General features: G+C 37.4%; 1 protein-coding gene and 1 pseudogene across 6 annotated transcripts in view; one reads left to right on the top strand and one right to left on the bottom strand.

Annotated features, from left to right (window-relative positions):
- Positions 1-21,363, top strand: part of DIS3L2 (DIS3 like 3'-5' exoribonuclease 2) — a 388,363-nt gene that overhangs the window by 187,179 nt on the left and 179,821 nt on the right. The window lies entirely within an intron of this gene.
- Positions 20,776-20,857, bottom strand: LOC115802163 (U4 spliceosomal RNA; annotated as a pseudogene).

The raw sequence follows: 21,363 nt of genomic DNA, 5'->3' as shown, positions 1-21,363 counted from the left end.
GCCATGCTTATTTGGTTATATATTGTCTATGGCTCTTTTTTTGCACTACAAGAGCAGAGTTGAATAGTTGCAACAGAGGCCATATGGCCTGCAAAGCCTAAGATATTTGCTCTCTGGCCCTTTATAGAAGAAGTGTGCTGACTTTTCTTCTAGACCATGCTATTATAATTTCAAAAGGTGTAGTTGCCACCTTCTTTTCTCATTGCTATGCCCCATAGGTCTGGTCAAATAAAGACAGTGTTATCTGGTTAGAAATGCCTTCCTTTAAATGGGCCTCTTCAGGCACAGAGCAAAGGATTCAAGACTTCTGTGCTTGGAGCTTCATTTTAAAGCTTTACTTTTAGGTCTGGAATTTGTTGGAAAGGACTTTTGTGGTATTTTTTTAACAACATCTTCTTTGAAGATGTTTCTTCATTGTGGGATGTTAGTTCTTTTCTGATATTTCTCTTCAGAATTTGGTTTCAGTACTGGCATTCATTTTGGATGCCACATGGAGATATTTAGAACCAAGAAACTTTTCATACAACCCACTGAGGCCGTGGAAGGTTTTTTGCTAAGGTCATCCCGTGTCAGAGTCTTTTCCGCCACACTTGCGCACTTCATGCAGCTGAACTTACGATACCTTAAGCTCTTGGTGCCCATTACTCCACCTAGTTTGAGAATCCTCCTTTCCGGCTCCCTCTTGCTTTTGTATCTTTTAGAAATGTACTTCTTTTCTCTTCTTGCCGCGGGTAGGCAAGGAAAAGGAGTTGACAGTTCCTTTTCCTGCTTGTTAGTAACTCTCATGGAACACACATTATATTTGAAGTCAGTTAACTCAAGTTGCCTTCCTGGCTTTCAGCAGTAACCACTGTTCAGAGAACTCCTGGTCAGTCATCTTGTCGGGGGTTTTGAGATCTTGAGTCCATAATCTTACTCTCTCTGAACCTTCATTTTCTCATATATAAATTGAGGGACTTGTTTTCTGAGATCTTTTCCTAAATCTAGGAATCTATTTAAAAATTTTTAATAAGAAAAGAAAGTTAGAATGGATGGCTGAATTTTATTGTTTGAAGTGTCAGTTAGTATAGCTATTCTGCAGTAGCTATTAAAAGCTATTAAAACATTTTTAAACCTACTTACCCTTTCACCTAAAAACTCTATTTCCAGGAGTCCATCCTCCTCAAAGAAGTGTTTTAGGATGTACGTAAAGAATGTTCGTTGCTGCTTTATTATAAAAGTGACACTGCTTATGTCCATCATTAAAGGAATGGTTAAATAACCTATGTCATATCAATAAGATAACATTCCCTGCAGCTGCAAAAAAGGAACCATTTCCATGTGGACTTCCTAAAAGGATGGCCATCATATATTGCGAAGTGAAAGAAGCAAGTTTCAGAACAGTATGAATATGAGCCTAGTTTTTTATAAAGTCAAATAATATAAAAACGATATAAATGTGTATGTACATACATATACATGTACACATAAAAGTATATTTGCAGAAAAAAAAGCTCTGGAAGGAAATGCATTGAACTGCCGACAGCGATTATCGTGTGTGGACTTCAGTGAAGTGCCTATCATTTCACTGATAGGGAGGCAATATTTTACGTTTCATTTTATAAATTACTCTGTTATTCAAATTGTTTAAAAATAAACTTCTATAACTTTAAAAAATTATAAATGGAAATATCAGAAGAGAGAGGTGCTCAGCCTTTCCTAGCCTGGCTCCTATCCTGCAGATGAATAATAATAAGGCATGCCAACAGCCCTAGAAGCCAGTGTCCCTCAGTTCCCCTCTCATGGCCCCGCCTTGCCTTTTTCTTTGGCCCCCATTGCCTTCTGAGTTAGACCACAGACTAGGAGGTCTTGCTCTGCAGACGTCTTCTGTTAAAATATACCTATGTGTCCTGCAAGAGGATCCAAAGATACAGGGAGCTTGTGGGATGCTCTCTGCTATTAGCACAGTAACAGCGATTTTTTATTTTTAATCACTTTAACTTCCAGAAACTTTTTACCTGCCTATTATCCTCTAGAATTATTTCTCTAAAATTCAAATCGTATTCTTTTTTATTTTATTTTATTTTTTTTTTACTCCTTTGGCTTAAAATCTTTCAACTGCTTCCTGATGCCTAAAGTAGTAATCTCTAAACTTTGTTGAACATGCATTCCCTGTAACATATGTGCCTTTATTTTAAAATTACAAGTGTACTTACTACTTTACTAATTTATTATATATGCTATTAACATACATAAAAGTGGAAAAATGAGAAAGAAATACATTTTAATATATTTTTATTTTACTTTAAGAAGGTATAGAAAACTGTTCATATTGTTAATCCTACTTTTGGTGACAGCAATGTGATTGAATATTCTTTATTTTTTTATTTTGCTTTAACAACTTGCAGTGTGGAAATACAGAGGTCCGGTTTTAAGTTTTGTATATTTTGATACTTAGTTTTGGTTTTAATGGTTATCATAACTGAAAAAGATATCATATCTTAGGAAGAAGTGAGCTCAACTTACTAAATCATACTTATCTTTTAACCCTGTTCACTGATTATATTCAGATTCATTTTGAAATCCAGCTAATAAACTTCCATCTTTCATGATGTCAGTCAGTTCTTGTGGACTAATTGAAAGGTGTTGCATTTTTAGATTTTTTTAAATGATTTCATAATCTTCGATTATTCTTCAGTTGGCATCTTTAAAAACTGGTTATAAAATTCTGTTAGAAAATTTAAGTGTATAGATATGAAAAGTTTTGTAGTTTATAAGATTAGGTCATTTTAGGTCCCCAGATTGTATAACAATGGAAACATTTCAAAACATCCATTTTTAGAATTTTATATTAAAAACTTGAGTTTCTTGTTTTATTTTGCTTTCAAAAAGCAATAACTTTTTTTTTTCTTTTTTTTTAATCGTTGTTAAAACATCACTTTTACCTTGAAGGGACAGATTAAGTGTGTTTATTTTTTTCTAAGTATCTGCTATGGACCATATGATTGACAGTCATTGTTTTGAAATCATAGTGTGGCTGATGAATTCATGTTAGGAGCACAAGAAGTGTCAGCTTTGCTATTTTCATGGTATTAGTGGTATTACTATTATTAGTTCAATATTATCTTCAATCTGTGGATCTTTGCAATCATCTTTTTTAGCCACTTGCCTATTTTGTAAGGATTAATTTAGCTAAAACTAGATCATTTTCATAAATCCATGGTACTGGACATGCGTAAATACCTATTGTTCACAGTTGGCTGAAAGTATAGGAACCAACAGAAGTGCCAGTATCGTTCATTGCCTTTTGTGTTCTGGAACACCGACTCTCTTCTCACTTGAGGTACACCTCACTTACCACCTGATTCACATACCTTGTGAGGGTGCCAGCATTAATTCATGTATTTATGTAGTCACGGTTAATTTCTTTTTACAATAAAAAATAGAGAAGTACTTAGTATGCTGGAGTGTTTGGAGCTGATTACCTTTTCCTTCTCTTTGACTGGTCTTTTAATAGATTGATTTCATTTTTCAATCAACAAATTTATGGAACACCATCCATGGGCAGTAGAAATTCACCAATGAACAAAAGCAGATGTGGTCTCGGTTCTTGCGGAATGCTCAGTCTTATAGCAGAGGAGCGTGAATCAGATGTTTTAAGCAATAGTCAAATATGGAATTGTAATGGAGGAGAGAGATACTTGGTACAAGAGTTTGTAATACTGTGATTTCTTCTGCTCAGAGGTCCAGTGCCTTCAAAGAGGTTTTATCAATATTACTTTTTCTAGGACTGTCAAAAGAACTAGAAATGAGTCCTAACACACACTAAAAAACACATGCTATGAATAAATAATATGTATTCTGGGAACTCCTAAATAAAACTTTTTTCCTTTTCCTCCCTTCTCTCCTATATACATTTATTTACATATATTATTTATGTATCTCTCTGTATAATATATATGTGTATATATAATATATGCCGAGTGCTCAGTTAGTCACTGGAAATACAAAGACAAGTAAGGCCCAGCCCTTGTTCTTCATGACTTTTCTGTTCCTCAGGGAGGCAGATTTATACTCAGATAAATTACAGCAGAGGATGGCAGGCGCTGTAACATTCATATGGACAACCTGCCAGCATCCTTGGTGCTTGAGCTGAGATCTGAGAAATGCGCAGGCGTAGGGGGAACTAGAGTGACTGAAGTAGTTCTCAGTTCAGCGATAGGCTGTGGCTGCAGAAAGGGTGGTATGTTCCCCTAAGACTCCCAAACCCCGCTGTAACAGGGCTCTCACAACTCCAATGGTTTTGATAGCTTCTTGACCCCCTCTGCTGGGCCACCCTGCCGTGGAGCCTACAGTGTTACCCTGGCTCTAGCTACGTAAGGACTTCTACATACCCGTTTAGGTTTGGTATTTGAACGATTATATTTGGAACACAGAAGTTCCATCAATCTTTAAACCTCATAATCCAATTATGTCAGTAAAATTCCATTTTTTTAGTCCAGTGGAATTGGGGTAATATTTTGCAAACTGAAGTTGAGAGAAATAGTGTTTATTTTGAAAAGAAAAATAGTTGGTTAGCAATTTTCAAGAAGTAAGGCTAGTGTGAACTCCTAGGGGCAACTGTCTGGCCCTTCTGATTGGGAGTACTATTTTCCTGGACCTTTGGCTCCAGTCTCTGGAGAATTGCTGCTTCGTGGCCTACCCTGCAGCTCTCCTTAGCAGGGCATCTGAGGTTTAAAAAAAAAAAAAAAATGCAGCACCAATACTGCAATCCTTTGGGGGTCAGGAAGAGAATATATCCAAGGAAACTGCTTAAAGGGGGTTGCACCAGAAGTCCAAGAAACCCCAAGGTTATTTCTGAGACGGGCTCCAATTATTTTCAATTTCATTCATATTGTTTTGTTTCCTTTGTTACTAAACTGGAAACAAAGCTTAAAAGCTCAATTAAAGTGGAAAATGAAAACCTAAATTATTAGAGGGGGAAAATACCACCCTAAACTGATTTTTATATTTTAGTAGTATTGTGGAAGTTTGGATCATGTCACTTTTCAGTAAAACTATGAGCTTCCTTGAAGGGGAGGTGGTTCCTATAGTTTTTCACAGGAGAACTTGTAGATATCTATTTCTTTACTATTCCCTCAATAAAAAGGAAGCCCAGTGACCTCCACCGGACCATTACAAATGTGAAACTTGGCATATAAAATTGCTTGCTCTAAATTTTCCAATTGCTTTCTTTTTTTTTTTTTCCATTTAATGTCGTTCTGCCAACTAGTGATTTTATTATTATAAACAGGACATTGTATTCACTTTTAAGAAGAAATATGAAGCTGGAGGTAAAATTACAAACTGCAGCTTCTCGGCTGCCAAAACAGAAAACAATGAGCTAAAACTACCGAGCACAGAAAGGGTGCTGTGGCGAGAAATACTGAAGTATCTTCAAGATTGAACTGTTCTAGATAGACAGAAATTTCCTCTCACTCCAGGTAAAACCAACCTTGAAATAGCAACTTGAAAGGAGAGACATATAACACTAAGTTCTTTCAGGTCAACCCTTTTGTGGGAAAGCTTTCAAACATAACTAACATTAAATGACTAATCTTGCTGTTTATGAGGAAGTCCAATCTGATTAAATTGCCATTTAGAAAAGGTTCCTCTGGTTAGGGAGTGTGGCAGCATAGAAAGAGCACTAGAAGTTAGGGACTAGCTGGGTGACCTTGGACAGATCAGTTAAATTTGGGGAGACAGAGAGAGAGAGCAGTTTCATCTTTTATAAAATGGATTATTTGACCAAGTTAGGATTTTCCACAAGGTGTTGGTAGGTCACAGGTTCTTTGGGATTTTAATAGGTGCCGTGGAGAAAAAAGATCCTGTGGCCACCCATTTTTGGAAAACAGTGGGTTAATAGATTCCTTAGGACATTTTTTTGTGGATCATCTCACAGAACTAGTGTTCCTTAGAATACACTATGAAATCGCTAAACTAAATATTTCAAAATGTATTAGCTCTAATGGTGTATAACTGTATTTGAGATATCCTTTTCTGAATTATTCAGAGCAAACTTCTTGGATTTGAAAGAAAATGGTATTCCATTGGTAACTATCTTCCACATTTATCTGACAAATATAGACCGTGCCTCACTGTGGGCAACAGAAGAAATTCAAGGACAGCGCTTTCAATCTCAGCTCTTCCATTGTCAAGGGAACCCCTTCTTTCCTTGCCTGGTGAGAAGCAAGATTAAATTGTTCTGCATTGGGCTTCCCTGGTGGCGCAGTGGTTGGGAGTCCACCTGCCGATGCAGGGGACGCGGGTTCGTGCCCCAGTCCGGGAAGATCCCACATGCCGCGGAGCGGCTGGGCCCGTGAGCCATGGCCGCTGAGCCTGCGTGTCCAGAGCCTGTGCTCCGCAACGGGAGAGGCCACAACAGTGAGAGGCCCGCGTACCGCAAAAAAAAAAAAAAAATTGTTCTGCATTAAATGGGGAAAGTTGTCATTGTCATTTGAAACTACTGGCAACGTTATTCCCTTCACGTAAATCCCAACTCACTGTTTATGAAAATACAAGAAACTCATAGATAATAACAAAGATTAATGGGTCCGAAAGTAGACCACTTGTGGATATTCTTAATTGTAAGGACTTGAGTAGTTTGTCAACATAAAATTTATATTGATAAATAGCAGTAAATCTTAGAGAACACAGATGGTCAAAGATCAGTAGATTTTATCTGAGCAGGTGGAAAAATGCCTATTAACAGAGGAGACATTATTTGAACTTGTATTCAGAAATAATTTTATAGCATTGTGGAACTATGAATGCACAGGAAAGATGATTAATTTCTATACATTCTGTACATAAAATCTGTTTGGAAATTATACTGTAATGATAAGAAAAAAATTTTTTGTGTGGGTGGCCTAGGATTTGGAGTAAACTAGTGAGATTTAGGGATAGTTAAATGTCAGAGTGGCAAAGTCTCTTCACTGTTTTTTATATTGAGATATTCAAATGCAATAAAATTTACCTCTTTTAGTGTACAATTCAACAGTTTCTTGGGCAGTCTAAAAATTATGCAACCATCACCGCTATTCCAGAACATTTTCACCGCCCCCCAGAAGAAATCCTATACTTATTGGCAGTCACTTCCCCTTCCCTCTCCTCCCTAGCTCCTAGCAACAACTAATCTACATTCTGTCTCTATGAATTTTCCTATTCTGGACATTTCATATAAATGGATTCCTATAATGAGTGGCTTTTTGTATCTGGCTTCTTTTACTTGGCATAATGTTTTCCAGGTCCACCCATGCTGTAGCACAGGAGTCCCCAGTCCCTGAGCTGCGGACTAGTAGTGGTCCGTGGCCTATTAGGCACTAGGCCGCACAGCAGGAAGTGAGCGGCGGGTGAGTGAGCAAAACTTCATCTGCCGCTCCCCATCGCTTTCATTACCGCCTGAACCACCACCCCCCCGCCCCCCACCCCCGTCCGTGGAAAAATTGTCTTCCACGAAACCGGTCCCTGGTGCCAAAAAGCTTAGGGACCGCTTCTGTAGCATGTATCAGGACTTCAGTCCTTTTTACGGCTGAACAGTATTCCATTGTATGGATATACCACATTTTATTTACCCATTTGTTGATGGACATTTGGGGTGTTTCTACTTTTTAACTGTTATAAATAATGCTGCTGTGAATATTTGTATACAGGTTTTTGTGTGGACATATGTTTTCAGTTCTCTTGAGTATATATCTGGGAAGGGAATTGCTGGTTCATGTAGTCAGTCTGTATTTAAACTTTTGAGTAACTGTCAAATGTTTTTCCAAAGTGACTGCACAGTTTTACATTCCTACCAGCAGTGTATGACGTTCCATGGTCTCACCAGCAGTTGTTATCTGTATTTGTAATTATAGCCATCCTTATGGGTATGAAGTAGTATCTCATTGGCAGTTTGTTAAAAAATCTTTTTCAGCTTTATTAAGGTATAGTTGACAAAAATTGTATATATTTAAGGTGTACAATGTGATGGTTTCACATAAATATACATTGTGAAATGATGACCACAGTTAGGTTAATTAGCATTCATTATCTCATGTAGTCCTTTTTTTTTCTTTTCATCTCCCCATCCCCCTCATTGTGGTTTCAATTTGCATTTTCCTAGTGACTAATGATTCTAATGTATTTTCGTGGGCTTATATGACCATCTGTATATCTTCTTTGGAGAAATGTCTGTTCAAATCCTTTGCCCATTTAAAAACTGGATTGTCTTTGTATTGTTGACTTGATAGTTTATATATTCTAGATACCAGTTTTTTATCACATATTTGATGTGTAAGTATTTTCTCCCATTTGTAGGTTGTCTTTTCACTTTCTTGATGCTGTTCTTTGAAACACAGAGGTTTCTAAATTTGATGAAGTTGAATTTATCTATTTTTCTTTGGTTGCTGGTGCTGTTGGTGTCATACCTAAGAAACCATTGGCTAATCCAAAATCACAAAGATTTGCACTTGTTTTCTTCCAAGAGTTATAGTTTTAGCTCTTTCATTTATGTTTATGATCCATTTTTAGTTAATTTTTGTATATGGTGTGGTATAGGTGTCAAACTTCATTATTTTGCATGTGGATATGCAGTTGTCTCATCACCTTCATTAATGTTGAAAAGATGGTTCTCTCCCTATTGAATTGTCTTGGCACACTTTTTGAAAATCAGTTGACCATAGATGTATATGTTATTTCTGGACACTGAATTCTGATCCATTGATCTATATGTCTATCTTTATGCCCGTACCACACTGTCTAGATTTCTGTAACTTTGTGGTAAATTTTGAAATTAGAAAGAGTGAGTCTTCCAACTTTGCTATTTTTTCTCCCAAAGTTTTTTGGCTATTCTGGGTCCCTTGCATTTCCATATTATTATGAGGATCAACTTATCAATTTCTGCCACCCCAGAAGAAAAAGGAGCCTCAAACAGGGATTGTGTTTAACCTTTAGATCAATTTGGGGTGTATTGTCATTAAATCTTCCAAACCATAAACATGGGATAGTTTTTCATTTATTAAATCTTTAATTTCTTTCAATGATGTTTTACATGAAAAGTATTCAAAAGTATATAAGGCTTACACTTCTTTTGTTAAATTTATTCCTAAGTGTTTTTTTCTTTTTGATATTATCACAAGTGAAATTTTCTTAATTTTATTTTCAGATTCTTAATTGCTAATGTATAGAAATAAAATTGATATTTCTATAAAAATCATGTAACCTGCAACCCTGCAAAACTCATTTTTTAGCTCTAATAGTTTTTTGTAGGTACCTTAGGATTTTTCATATTTAGAAGATCATGTCATCTGCAAATAGGTACAATTATACACCTTCCTTTCCAATCTGGATGACTTTTATTTCTTTTTCTTACTCAGTTGCTCTGGCTAGAATTTCCAGTACAATCTTGAATAAAAGTGGCAGCAGTGGGCTTCCTTGACTTGTTCTTGATCTTAGGGGGAAACCGTTCAGTCTTTACCACATTAATTATAATGTGAGCTTGGGGGTTTTGGTGAAGGCAGTTCCTTCTGTTCCTAGTTTATTGAGTGCTTTCCTCATGAATGCTGTTGGATTTTGTTGAGTGGTTTTACTGTGTCTGTGATTTTTGTCCTTTATTAATATATTTAATTGACTTTTACATGTTGAACTTACCTTGCATTCTTTTTTTTTAACATCTTTATTGGAGTATAATTGCTTTACAATGGTGTGTTAGTTTCTGCTGTATAACAAAGTGAATCAACTATATGTATACATATATTCCCATATCTCCTCCCTCTTGCATCTCCCTCCCAACCTTCCCTATCCCGCCCCTCTAGGTGGACACAGAGCACCGAGCTGATCTCCCTGTGCTATGCGGCTGCTTCCCACTAGCTATCTATTTTACATTTGGTAGTGTATATATGTCCATGCCACTCTCACTTTGTCACAGCTTACCCTTCCCCCTCCCCATATCCTCAAGTCCATTCTCTACGTCTGCGTCTTTATTCCTGTCCTGCCCCTAGGTTCTTCAGAACCTTTTTTTTTTTTTTTTTTTAGATTCCATATATATGTGTTAGCATACAGTATTTGTTTTTCTCTCTCTGACTTACCTCACTCTGTATGACAGTCTCTGGGTCCATCCACCTCACTACAAATAACTCAATTTCGTTTCTTTTTATGGCTGAGTAATATTCCATTGTATATATGTGCCATATCTTCTTTATCCATTCATCCGTCGGTGGACACTTAGGTTGCTTCCATGTCCTGGCTATTGTAAATAGAGCTGCAACGAACATTGTGGTACATGACTCTTTTTGAATTATGGTTTTCTCAGGGTATATGCCCAGTAGTGAGATTGCTACCTACTAGTAGTGGGCCATATGGTAGTTCTATTTTTAGTTTTTTAAGGAACCTCCATACTGTTCTCCATAGTGGCTGTATCAATTTACATTCCCACCAACAGTGCACAACCTTGCATTCTTGATTATGATGTGGGATCCTGGGCTTCCCTGGTGGCGCAGTGGTTGAGAGTCCGCCTGCCGATGCAGGGGACATGGGTTCGTGCCCCAGTCCGGGAAGATCCCACATGCCGTGGAGCAGCTGGACCCTTGAGCCATGGCTACTGAGCCTGCGCGTCCGGAGCCTATGCTCCACAACGGGAGAGGCCACAACAGTGAGAGGCCTGCGTACTGCAAAAAAACAAACAAAAAGATGTGGGATCCTTTTTATGTTGCTAGATTTTGCTTGCTAGTGTTCTTTTGAGGATTTTTGCATCTGTATTTCTAAGGGATCATGGTCTGTAGTTTCCTTTTGATATCTTTGTCTGGTTTTTGTTTGAGGATGATACTGGTCCCATAGAATGAGTTTTAGAAGAGTTTGTGAAGAATTGGTGTTAATTCCTCTTTAAATGTTGGGCAGAATTCACCAGTGAAGCCATCTTGCTCTGTGCTTTTCTTTATGGGAAGTTTTTGGTTTTTTGGCTTTTGTTTTTCTGTTTTTTAAAAACTAATTCAATCTCTTTACTTGTTATAGGTCTGTTGAACTTTTCTACTTCTTCTTAAATCAGTCCCAGTAGTTTGTGTCTTCCTATAAATTTGTCCTTTTTATCTTGGTTCTCTAGTTTTTTGGCATTCGACTGTTCATAGTATTCCCTTATAATTCATTTTATTTCAGTAAGGTTAGTAGTAATGTATTTTCTTTCTTTTGTGAGTTTAGTAATTTGAATTTTCTCCCTTTTTTTCTTGGTCCACCTACCTAAAAGTTTGTCAACTTTGCTGACCTTTTCATATAACCAACTTTTGGGTTTGTTTATTTTCTCTTTGTTTATCTCTTCTCTAATTTATTTCTGCTCTAGGCTTTTTTCTTTCTTTCCTTGCTTGCTTGAGTTTAGTTTGCTCTTCTTTTGCTAATTTTTTAAGGTGGAAGTTTATGTTAACTGAATTCAGCTCTTTTAACTTTTTTGCATAGGTATTTACAAGTATAAATTTACCTCTAAGCATTGCTTTGATTGCATCTCATACATTTTGGTAAGTTGTGTTTTCTTCATGTATCTCAAAATATTTATTTATTTCTCTTGTGATTTCTTCTTTGACCCGTTGGTTGTTTAGGAGTGTGATATTTAATTTCCATAAATTTGTGAGTTTTCCAAGTTTCTTTCTGTTATTCATTTTGAATTTAATTCCATTTTGGTTGGAGAATATACTTTGTGTGATTTCAGCCTTTTGAAATTTATGGAAACTTGTTTTATGGCCTGGAGAATGTTCCATGTACACTTGAAAAGAATATGCATTCAGCTGTTGTTAGATGGGCTGTTGTAAAGATACCTTTTAAATTTAGAAGGTTGATAGTATCGTTCAAGTCTTCTGTTTCCTTTTGATCTTCCATATAATTGTTTTCTCTGTTATTGAAAGTTGGGCATTGAAGTCTCCAGCTATTACAGTTGAATCGCTTATTTCTCCCTTCAGTTTGGCCAGTTTTTGCTCCATATATCTGTTGTTAGGTGCATATATGTTTATAATTGTTAGATCTTCCAGATGGATTGATCCTATTTATAAAGTGTCCTTTTTGTCTTGAAGTCTATTTTGCTATTAGTTTAGCTACTCCGACTCTTCTTTTTATTACTGTTTGCATGATATATCTATATCATAAAGCTATACCTATATCTCTTGCATTTTAAATAATGTGGAAACTCTGAAAATCAGATCACCTTCCCTACCTCCCTAAGATTTGTTATTGTCACTGTTTTCCCTTTGTGACATCACTGAACTAATTCTATCGCCTCTATATTCTTTGTTGTGTGAAGTCATGGAAGTTTCTGCTCTGCTAGCTTAGTGGTCAGTTAATGAGTGAACAGAGATTTTCTTATATGCTTGGAACCAGTAGTCTCCCAGCCTTTACTGAGAGCCTCTGTGCATGTATTGGGGCATACCTTCAATGCTCAGACACACACTTTACAGCTCTACTTCCTGGAAGTCTTTACTTCCTGCTGTGCAGAGCTTCAGGGTCAGCCAGAGGTGAGAACTTAAGGCCTTACCTGGTCTCTCTTGGGCATGTGCACAGCCTTATGCATGTGTGTGGCTGTCTCGACCCCCAGGAATATGTCAGGCCTTTGCAAAGACCTCTGTGGACACCTTATCCTCCAGGTTTAACTTTTAACGTTTTTGGTTAGCTTCTAATTTTCCATCTGTTACCGCTGCCTCAGAAACCTGTGATATTAAATAATTGCTGCTGATTGTTTTTGACAAACATCCCTGGGGATATAAGGCTTTTTGCACAAGAGCAAGGTGTGAGTCAGGTCAAAGTAATGTGAATGGGGCTTTTCAGGGAGCTGCCAGACAGCTCCCATAAAGACAGGAATGAAGATTTTGGTGAGCTTCTAGATCTGTTCTGCCCCGCCAGTGGCTGCTGGGCTGCCAGTTTTCACCATAATTAGAAAGCTGTTGGTTTTCAAGGCTACTTCAGAGCTGGGACATGGGAATAAAGCAAGTAAAAACCTTACAAAGCTCACTGTTCTAATTGAAATTCACCTATTTCTCTTGAATAAATGTACATCAGATTTTTACAAGCCTTTGGTTAATTTCAGAATTATTGAAAAGGTTGATTTTAACAATTTTACCAATGTTATTAATGCTTGTATGGAGTGGTGGCTTTTCAGAGGTCCATACTCCGCCAGTCCCCGATGTCACTCTAAAGTCTCTTCATTTTTTAATGCCAGGGTTGGAGCTAAAAGAAGACAACTTCCAGCAGAAAGTTTTAGGAAAGAAACAAGCCCCTGCTGAACATAACAGAGAGAGGAGAAAGAAAGATAGAATTTGAAAATAAGAGCCATGAGAAGTAAATAATTGTATGGGCAAATCATTCTTAAGATTTAGAAATGTTGGGTAGCTTGACACTCACATCAGTGCAGTGAAATTATCAACTTTATTGATAATAGGAAAAGAGGGGAATAAATTTCTTAGCTTTCTATGCAGTATCTTGTTCTACACTTAACCCTTCATCTTTCCCCAAACGATTTTACTCTATGATAGTTCTGTTTCTTGCCCTTTACTGCATTTCATCCATTTTTCTGCATTTCATCCATTTTTCAAGGGCCCATCTTAACTACTGTGAAGCTTTTGCCATCTCACTGTGGAAAAATTAGTCATGCCCCACTCTTCTTTCCCTTGACCATTTGTTCATACCTATATTATAGCACTTGCCATACTATATTTCTAACTTACCTGTATGTGACTCTCTCTTCCTGATGGATAGCAGAGTCCTCAAGAACAAGAGCTAGGTCTTACTTGCCTTTCTGTTTCTAGAAGCTAACTCAATATGTGGTATATAATAAATCATATATGTAAATAAATATGTATAGGATAAAAGAAGGGAGAAAAAGAAAAAAGACAAAGAAGGTTTTATTTAGAAGTTTGCAGAATATGTGTTAATTTATTCAGTGTAATGTGTTTTTAAGCAAGGGTAGGATTCATTCCTGTTTCTTTTTGATATTCCTGGGAAAAAGAATATAGATAAAACACAGTCCAGCGCCTTCAAAGAAGTTGCTGTTTAAGATGTTTTCCTACCTAATTTTCACACTAAATGAAATGTTAAAATTACTATAATAAAATGAGGCACAACTTCTGTTTCTGACAAAGATGGCATATACCCATCCTTCCTGGCCCCTCCTCTTACAACTAAAAACATGGACATAACACAACAAACAAGCATAGGAAGATTCTGAAAGGGGGGGAAAAGAAGGTGGATTGCCTAGGGGTCTCAGGACTTGAGGAATAGCATGCCAGTGATCCCCTGGTTTTCTTATTGTCTCCTACATATCCTAGATAGGGTACTGTAGAAATTACCAACCTAGAATGGCCAAAAAGCACAGGAAAAATAACCCCCAACAGAAACCTTTCTCCTCTAGCCAAAAGAACAAGAAAAGCATGTCTATCAACAGAAAACCTTTTTAGCAATGCTCACTGTACTCCAGCCAAACACCAAGGGAAAAGACACACCCACACACACACACACACACACCCATAGTTTCTGTTGGGCTGAGCAACACATTAATATTCTACATCCCTTCGCCCCATCCTATCTCATAAAATCACTCAGCAATGCTCCAATTCCCCCCACTTGGTAATGCCTGTGGAGCCATGCAGTGACTTAATCTTCCATTGTGTCTGCCACATGCAGGTGACACTCTGATTCCTACTTTGGGAGGTGTCTGCAGACTTGAGCAGGGAGCTAATCTTCCATCCCCTGCACAGGAGAAGCAGTTGGTGGTGCCCTAATTACCCTGCCAGAGTAGTGTCAGTGGAACTAAGTAAGGAACTGTCCCTCCTTCCCCTTCTCAGTGGAAGCAGGCATGCTCCAGTTTCCCTACTGTGATAGCGTCACTGGGGCCAAGCAGGGAGCTGACCCTGTTTCCCATCCAGTGGAAGCAGGTTGTGTTTCCTCTGCATGGGTAGTATTGGAAGAATTGAGAGTAGAGGGCTTCCCTGGTGGCGCAGTGGTTGAGAGTCCACCTGCTGATGCAGGGGACACGGGTTCGTGCCCCAGTCCGGGAAGATCCCACATGCCGCGGAGTGGCTAGGCCCGTGAGCCATGGCCACTGAGCCTGCGTGTCTGGAGCCTGTGCTCCACAACGGGGGAGGCCACAACAGTGAGAGGCCCGCGTACCGCAAAAAAAAAAAAAAAAAAAAGAATTGAGAGTAGAGCTGATCTATCCCTTGTCCAGCAAAAGTAGGTATTTCCAATTGTCCCTTGAGAGTAGTACCAGCAGGTTCCAGTGCTGAGATGAGCCTCCATCCCTGCCTGGCAGCAAAGAGACTTGATGGGTCAGGGCTGATCACCACAACACCCCCCCCTGGTGTCAGTGGAACCCAGTGCCAGCTGAGCCTCTGCCTTCTACCAGCATAAACAAAGTGGTAGGAGAGGGATAGTTGGCACTCACCTACGTTCCTCTCCTAGTGTCAGCAGGGATTTGAACTTCTGCTCCCAAGCTGTAGTGACAAAGCAGTATATATCGGACTTTAGCTTTCCCTCTTCCTGGTGGCATGGGGCCTAATGGGGAGCTAAGCTTATACCCGTACTTGGAGGCAGTGAGACAGTGTGAACTGGTGCTCATCTTTCATGGGAAGATGTCAGCAGGGCTGAAAGGAGAGCTGAATGGCTACCTACCATCTGCAGTGAGGCATTTTGAGTCAGTGCTTCACTTTTGCTGGGCAGATAGCAACAGGGCCCTGCGGGAAGCTGAACATGCACACCTGGCCCTTGTATGACACCTCTGTAGGGGACTGCTTACTAAAAAAAGATTAAATAGGACCCAGAGTCCCATAATGTAATATCCAGAATGTCTAGGATACAGCTGAAAATCACTCATCAGAACAAGAACCGGGAAGATCACAATATGAATAAGAAAAGATAGTTGATATCAAAACCAAAAGATGAATCAGATGCTGTGATTATTTGACAAGGATTTTAAAGCCATCTTTATGAAAGTGCTTTAAGAAATAATTATAAATTCTCTTAAAACATGAAAAAATAGAAAATCTCAGCAAAGAAATAGAAATTCTAAAAAAAGAACCAAATGGAAAATATTGAAGTGAAAAATACCCTCATCAAAAGAGAAAACTATCCAGAGCTCAATAGTAGATCAGAGATGACAGGATAGAATTAGTGAACGTGAAGACAGGCTAACAGAATTACCTAGCCTGAGCAACAAGGACTTACGGGATAATAATAAAAGAGCTAACATTTGTATCACTGGATTCCCAAAATGAGAGAGTGAATGAGACTGGAAAAGTAGTCAAAGAAGTGATGGTTGATAACTTGCCAAATTTGGCCAAAGACAAGCCCACAGATTCAGTAAGCTGAGCCTACCCCTGTAAAGAAAAGCACACTCCTCCTGTGTGTCCTCTGCTCTCAATACTTGACTACAGTGCTACTTCGCTTCTGATACCAGATGTGTGTGTTTTCCACACATCAAGCAAGTTTGCAACACCCACTTGGTATCCTGTAGTTTAACTCAGTTCTGATACTATCAAATAGATTACTGGTTTATTATGAAAGGATGTAGCTCAGGAACATCCAAATGGAAAAGATGCACAGAGAAGGTATGTGGGAAGGGAGTGCAGAGCTTCCATGCCCTCTTTGGGCATGCCATCTTCCCAGCACCTCCACATGTACACCAACCCAGAAGCTCTCTGAACCTCATCCTGTTGGGTTTTTCTGGCAGCTTCATTCCGTAGGCATGATTGACTAAATCATTGACTATTGGTAGTTGAACTCAATCTTCAGCCACTCTCTTCCCTCCTCTGAGGTTGGGGAGTGGGGCTAAAAGTTCCCGCTCTCTAATCACATGGTTGGTTCCTCTGACAACCAGCACCCCACCCCCACCCCACCCCCATCCTTAAATGGTTTCCAAAAGTCATCTCGTTAACATAAACCTCAGGTGTGATTGAAAGGGATTTGTTATGAATATCAAAAGACACCTTTATTGTTATCATTTAGGAAAGTCCAAGAGTTTTAGGATCTCTGTGCTGGAAGAAAGGGTGAAGACCAAATATATACTTCTTATTATCAGTCACAATATCACAACCCCAAACAGCATAAACCCAAAGAAATCGATGCTGACACATATCATTTTAAACTTCTGAAAACTAAATACAAAGAAAGAGACTGTGAAGTAGAGAGAGGCTGCATTACTTTTAGGGGAGCACCAATTCAAATGATATTAGTTTCTCATTTGAAACCATGGAGGCCAGAATGAAGTGGCACAACATTTTTCAAGTACTGAAAGAAAACAATTGTCAACCATGAATTCTGTTTCTGGCAAAAAATATCCTTCAGAAATGAAGAGGAAATAAAAAAATTCTCAGACAGAAGAAAGCTAGGAGAATCTATTGCTAGCCAAATTATTCTGAAAGGATAACTAAAGTTCTCTTTTAAAAAAAGGAAATGATAACATAAGGCTTGGAATTTCAGAATGGAAAGAAGAACATCAGAATGAGTAAAAATAGGAGCAAATATAAACTATCCCCCTCATGAGTTTCTTAAATCATAAATTATAATACCAACTAATGTAGTGATCAATGTCATGTGGAAAAAATACTTAAGATAATTATACTTAGAATGGGGAGAGGATAAAGGAGCCTAAGTGGAATTAAGGTTTCTACACCTCACTCAAGGTAGTAAAATGTTGATACAGGTAGACTGTGTAACTTATGTATATTATTGTACCTAGAGCAACCCCTCAGAAGACTATACAAAGTGATATATTTTAAAAACTTTATAAATAAATCAAGGTGGGATCCAAAATATAAATGTGTATTTAAACTACAGGAAAAAGAAAAACAGTAATGAGAAAGAGAGGAAACAAACAGAAAACAAAATATAAAATGGCAACTTAACCCGTAAAATATTAATAATTACCCTTAAATGTAAATGTCCTAAATATACCAATTAAAAGGCAGAGATTGGTGGGATGGATTTTTTTTAAATGATGTAACAATTAGATGTCTACAACAAACTCATTTCAAAGACTGTAACATAGGTAGGTTTAAAGCAAAAGGATGAAAAAAAGATATGCCATGCAAATACTAATTTAGAAAAGCAACAGTGTCTGTATTATTATCAGATAAAGTAGACTTCAGGACAAAGAAAATTACTAGGGACAAAAAGGGTCATTACATAATATTAAAAGGATCATTCCGCCTAGAAGACATAATGATCTCAAATGTAAATGCATGCAACGACAGAGTCTCAAATTACATGAAGCAAAAACTGTGATAGGGCTGAAAGGAGAAATAGATCCACAATTATATTTGGGTACTTAAATACCTCTCTCAGAAAATCAGAATTGATACAGAAGATCTGAAGAACACAATCAACCAGTAGACCCTAATTGAGATATACATATAGAACACTCCACCCAACAATAGCAGAATACATTTTTTTATTGGCATGATGGGGTATTCACCAGGATGAACCATATCTTGAGTCATAAAAAACACCTCAGCAAGTGTAAAAGAAATGGTGTCATGCAGAGTATGTTTTTTAACCACATAGAAATAAACTAGAAATCCATAGTAGAACGGCAACAGGAAAATCTCTAGGCCCTTGGAAAATAAACAACACACTTCTAAATAGTCCCTTGGTCAAAGAGAAAGTCTCAAAGGAAATTAAAATAAATACTTAGAACTAAATGAAAATGAAAACATAGCAAAATATGTGAGATGTAGGTAAAGCAGTGTTGAGAGGGAAATTTATAGCTCTAAATGTGTAAATTAAAAAGAGGAAAGGTTTCAAATCAGTTATCTAAGTATTTACCTCAAAAATCTATAAAAAGAGAAAAAAAAACCAATGTAAGTAGAAGGAAATAATAAAGAATAGAAATCAATACAATTAAAAATAGGAAAAAATAAAGAAAAACTTGTTCTTTGAAAAAAATCAATAAAATTGATAAACCTTTAGCAAGACTGACAGATAAACAGGAAAGGCACAAATCACATTAAGAATGAAACGGGACATCACTACAGATACTGCAGCTTAAAAGGATTATAAGGGAATACTACAAGAAGTTTATAAATCAAGAAGCTTATCAAGAAGTTCATAAATTCAGCAACTTAGTAGAAATAGGCCAATTCATCAAAGACTACAAACTATCAAAATTCAACCTAATTGAAATAGACCATCTGACTAGTCCTATAACCATTAAAAATAGTGAATTCAGAATGTGGAAGCTCTCTAAAAGGAAATCTCCAGGCCTAGGTGGTTTCACTGGAGAATTCTAGAAAATATTTAAAGAAGAATCTATACCAGTTTTACACAGTCTTTTTCAGAAAATAGAAGTGGAGGGAACACTTCCTGACTTATTTTATGAAGCCAGTATTATCCTGATACCAAAACCAGACAAAGAGTATATAAAAAAAGAAAACTATAGGCCAGTATCCCTCATGAACTCAGATGCAAACGTACTCAACAAAATATTAGCAGATTGAATCTAGCAATCTGTTTAAAAAAATTGTAAACCATGACCTAGTATTATTTATTCCAAGTGTGCAAGGCTGGCTCAACATTCAGAAATCAATGCACCATATACAAAAATTAATATAAAATGAATCAAACACATAAATGTAAGAGCTAAAACTAACTGTCCTAGGAGAACACATAGGAGTAAATCTTCGTGACCTTGGGTTAGGCAAAGGATGAGTGATCACAGAAAAAAACAGATTAATTTGACTTCATCAAAATTAAAAACCTGTGCTTCAAAGAACACCATCAGGGGCTTCCCTGTTGGTCAAGTGGTAAAGAATCCGCCTTCCAATGCAGGGGACGCGGGTTCCATCCCTGGTCGGGGAACTAAGATCCCACATGCTGCGGGGCAACTAAGCCCACGTGCCACAGCTACTGAGCTCGCGCACCTCAACGAGAGAGCCTGTGTGCTGCAAACTACGGAACCATGCGCCCTGGAGCCCTCGCACCACAACGAAGACCCAACACAGCCAAAAAAATAAAGAAAAAGAACAAAAACAAAAATACAAACTGATTTTCAAAGAACACCATCAAAAAATTGAAAAAAAGAAAAACCCCACAGAATGGGAAAAATATTTGCAAATTGTATCTAATAAGGGACTTGTATCCAGAATATATAAAGAACTCTCACAACTTAATTTTTAAATGAGCAAAGAATTTAAGTTATACGAATAGCCAATAAGCACATGAAAAAATGCTCAATATCATAGGTCATTATGAAAATGCAAACCATAATGAGATAACACTGTACACCCACTAGGATAGCTATAATCAAAAATACAGATAACAAGTGTTAATGAGGATGCAGAGAAATTGAAAACCCTCATATACTGCAGGTGTGAGTGTAAAATGGTGCAGCCACTTTGGAAAACAGTTTGGCAATTCCTCAAACTTGAATGTGAATGTTCATAATGGCATTTACATAATAGCTCCCAAAATGGAAACAACCTAAATGTCCATCTACTGTGAATGTGTGGTGTATTCATTCATTGGAATATTCTTTGGCCATGAAAAGGAATGAAGTACAGGTACATGCTACAACATGGATGAACCTTGAAAACATAATGCCAAATGAAAGAAATCAGGCATAAAAGGCCACGTAGTGTATGATAGATAAGAAAGTCAATTAGTGGTTGCTAGGGGCTACAGGGAAGGGGAAATAGGGAGGGACTGCTAATGGGTATGGAGTTTCTGTTTTGGGTGATGAAAATATGATAAAATTAGGTAATGGAAATGATTATATTCTACAACTCTTTGCATATACTAAAAACCTCTGAACTGTACATTTTATTTATTTATTTTCAATTATCAATAATCATGCCTTGGATAAGCCTCATTGGCTATGATACTGCAACTGTGCAAAGCTTGAATTGTACATTTTAAAAGGGAGAATTTTATGGTGTGTGAATTATATCTCAATAAAACTGTTAGTAAAAATCAATACATGTAATCAATCATATTAACAGAATAAAAAAAATTTTTAATTGTATGATCCCATCAGTTATTACAGAAAAGGCATTTGGAAAAAAATCCAACACACATTCATACTAAAAACTCTCAGCAAACTAGACAAGGAGAGGAACATCGTCAGCTTGATAAAGACCATGTACAAAAAACCTACAAGGGATAGGCACATAGATTAATGAGACAGAATAGAAAGCTCAGAATTAGTTCCACACAAATATGCCCAATTAATTTTTGACAGAGGATCAAAAACAATTCAATGGAGGAAGGATAGCCTTTCAGGAGATGGTGTTGGAGGAATTGGGTGTACATAGACAAATGAACCTTGACCTAAACCTCATGCCTAATGCAAAAGTTAACTCAAAATGGGTCATGGACTTAAATATAAACTGTAGAACTGTAAAACTT

The sequence above is a fragment of the Delphinapterus leucas genome, chromosome 8 (genome assembly GCF_059928025.1).
Source record: "Delphinapterus leucas isolate spDelLeu-1000000601 "Yukka" chromosome 8, BTC_Dleu_Yukka2, whole genome shotgun sequence".
NCBI classification, from domain to species: domain Eukaryota; kingdom Metazoa; phylum Chordata; class Mammalia; order Artiodactyla; family Monodontidae; genus Delphinapterus; species Delphinapterus leucas.
Note: the sequence above shows the minus strand (reverse complement) of the source record. Positions and strands in the feature narration are given on the sequence as shown.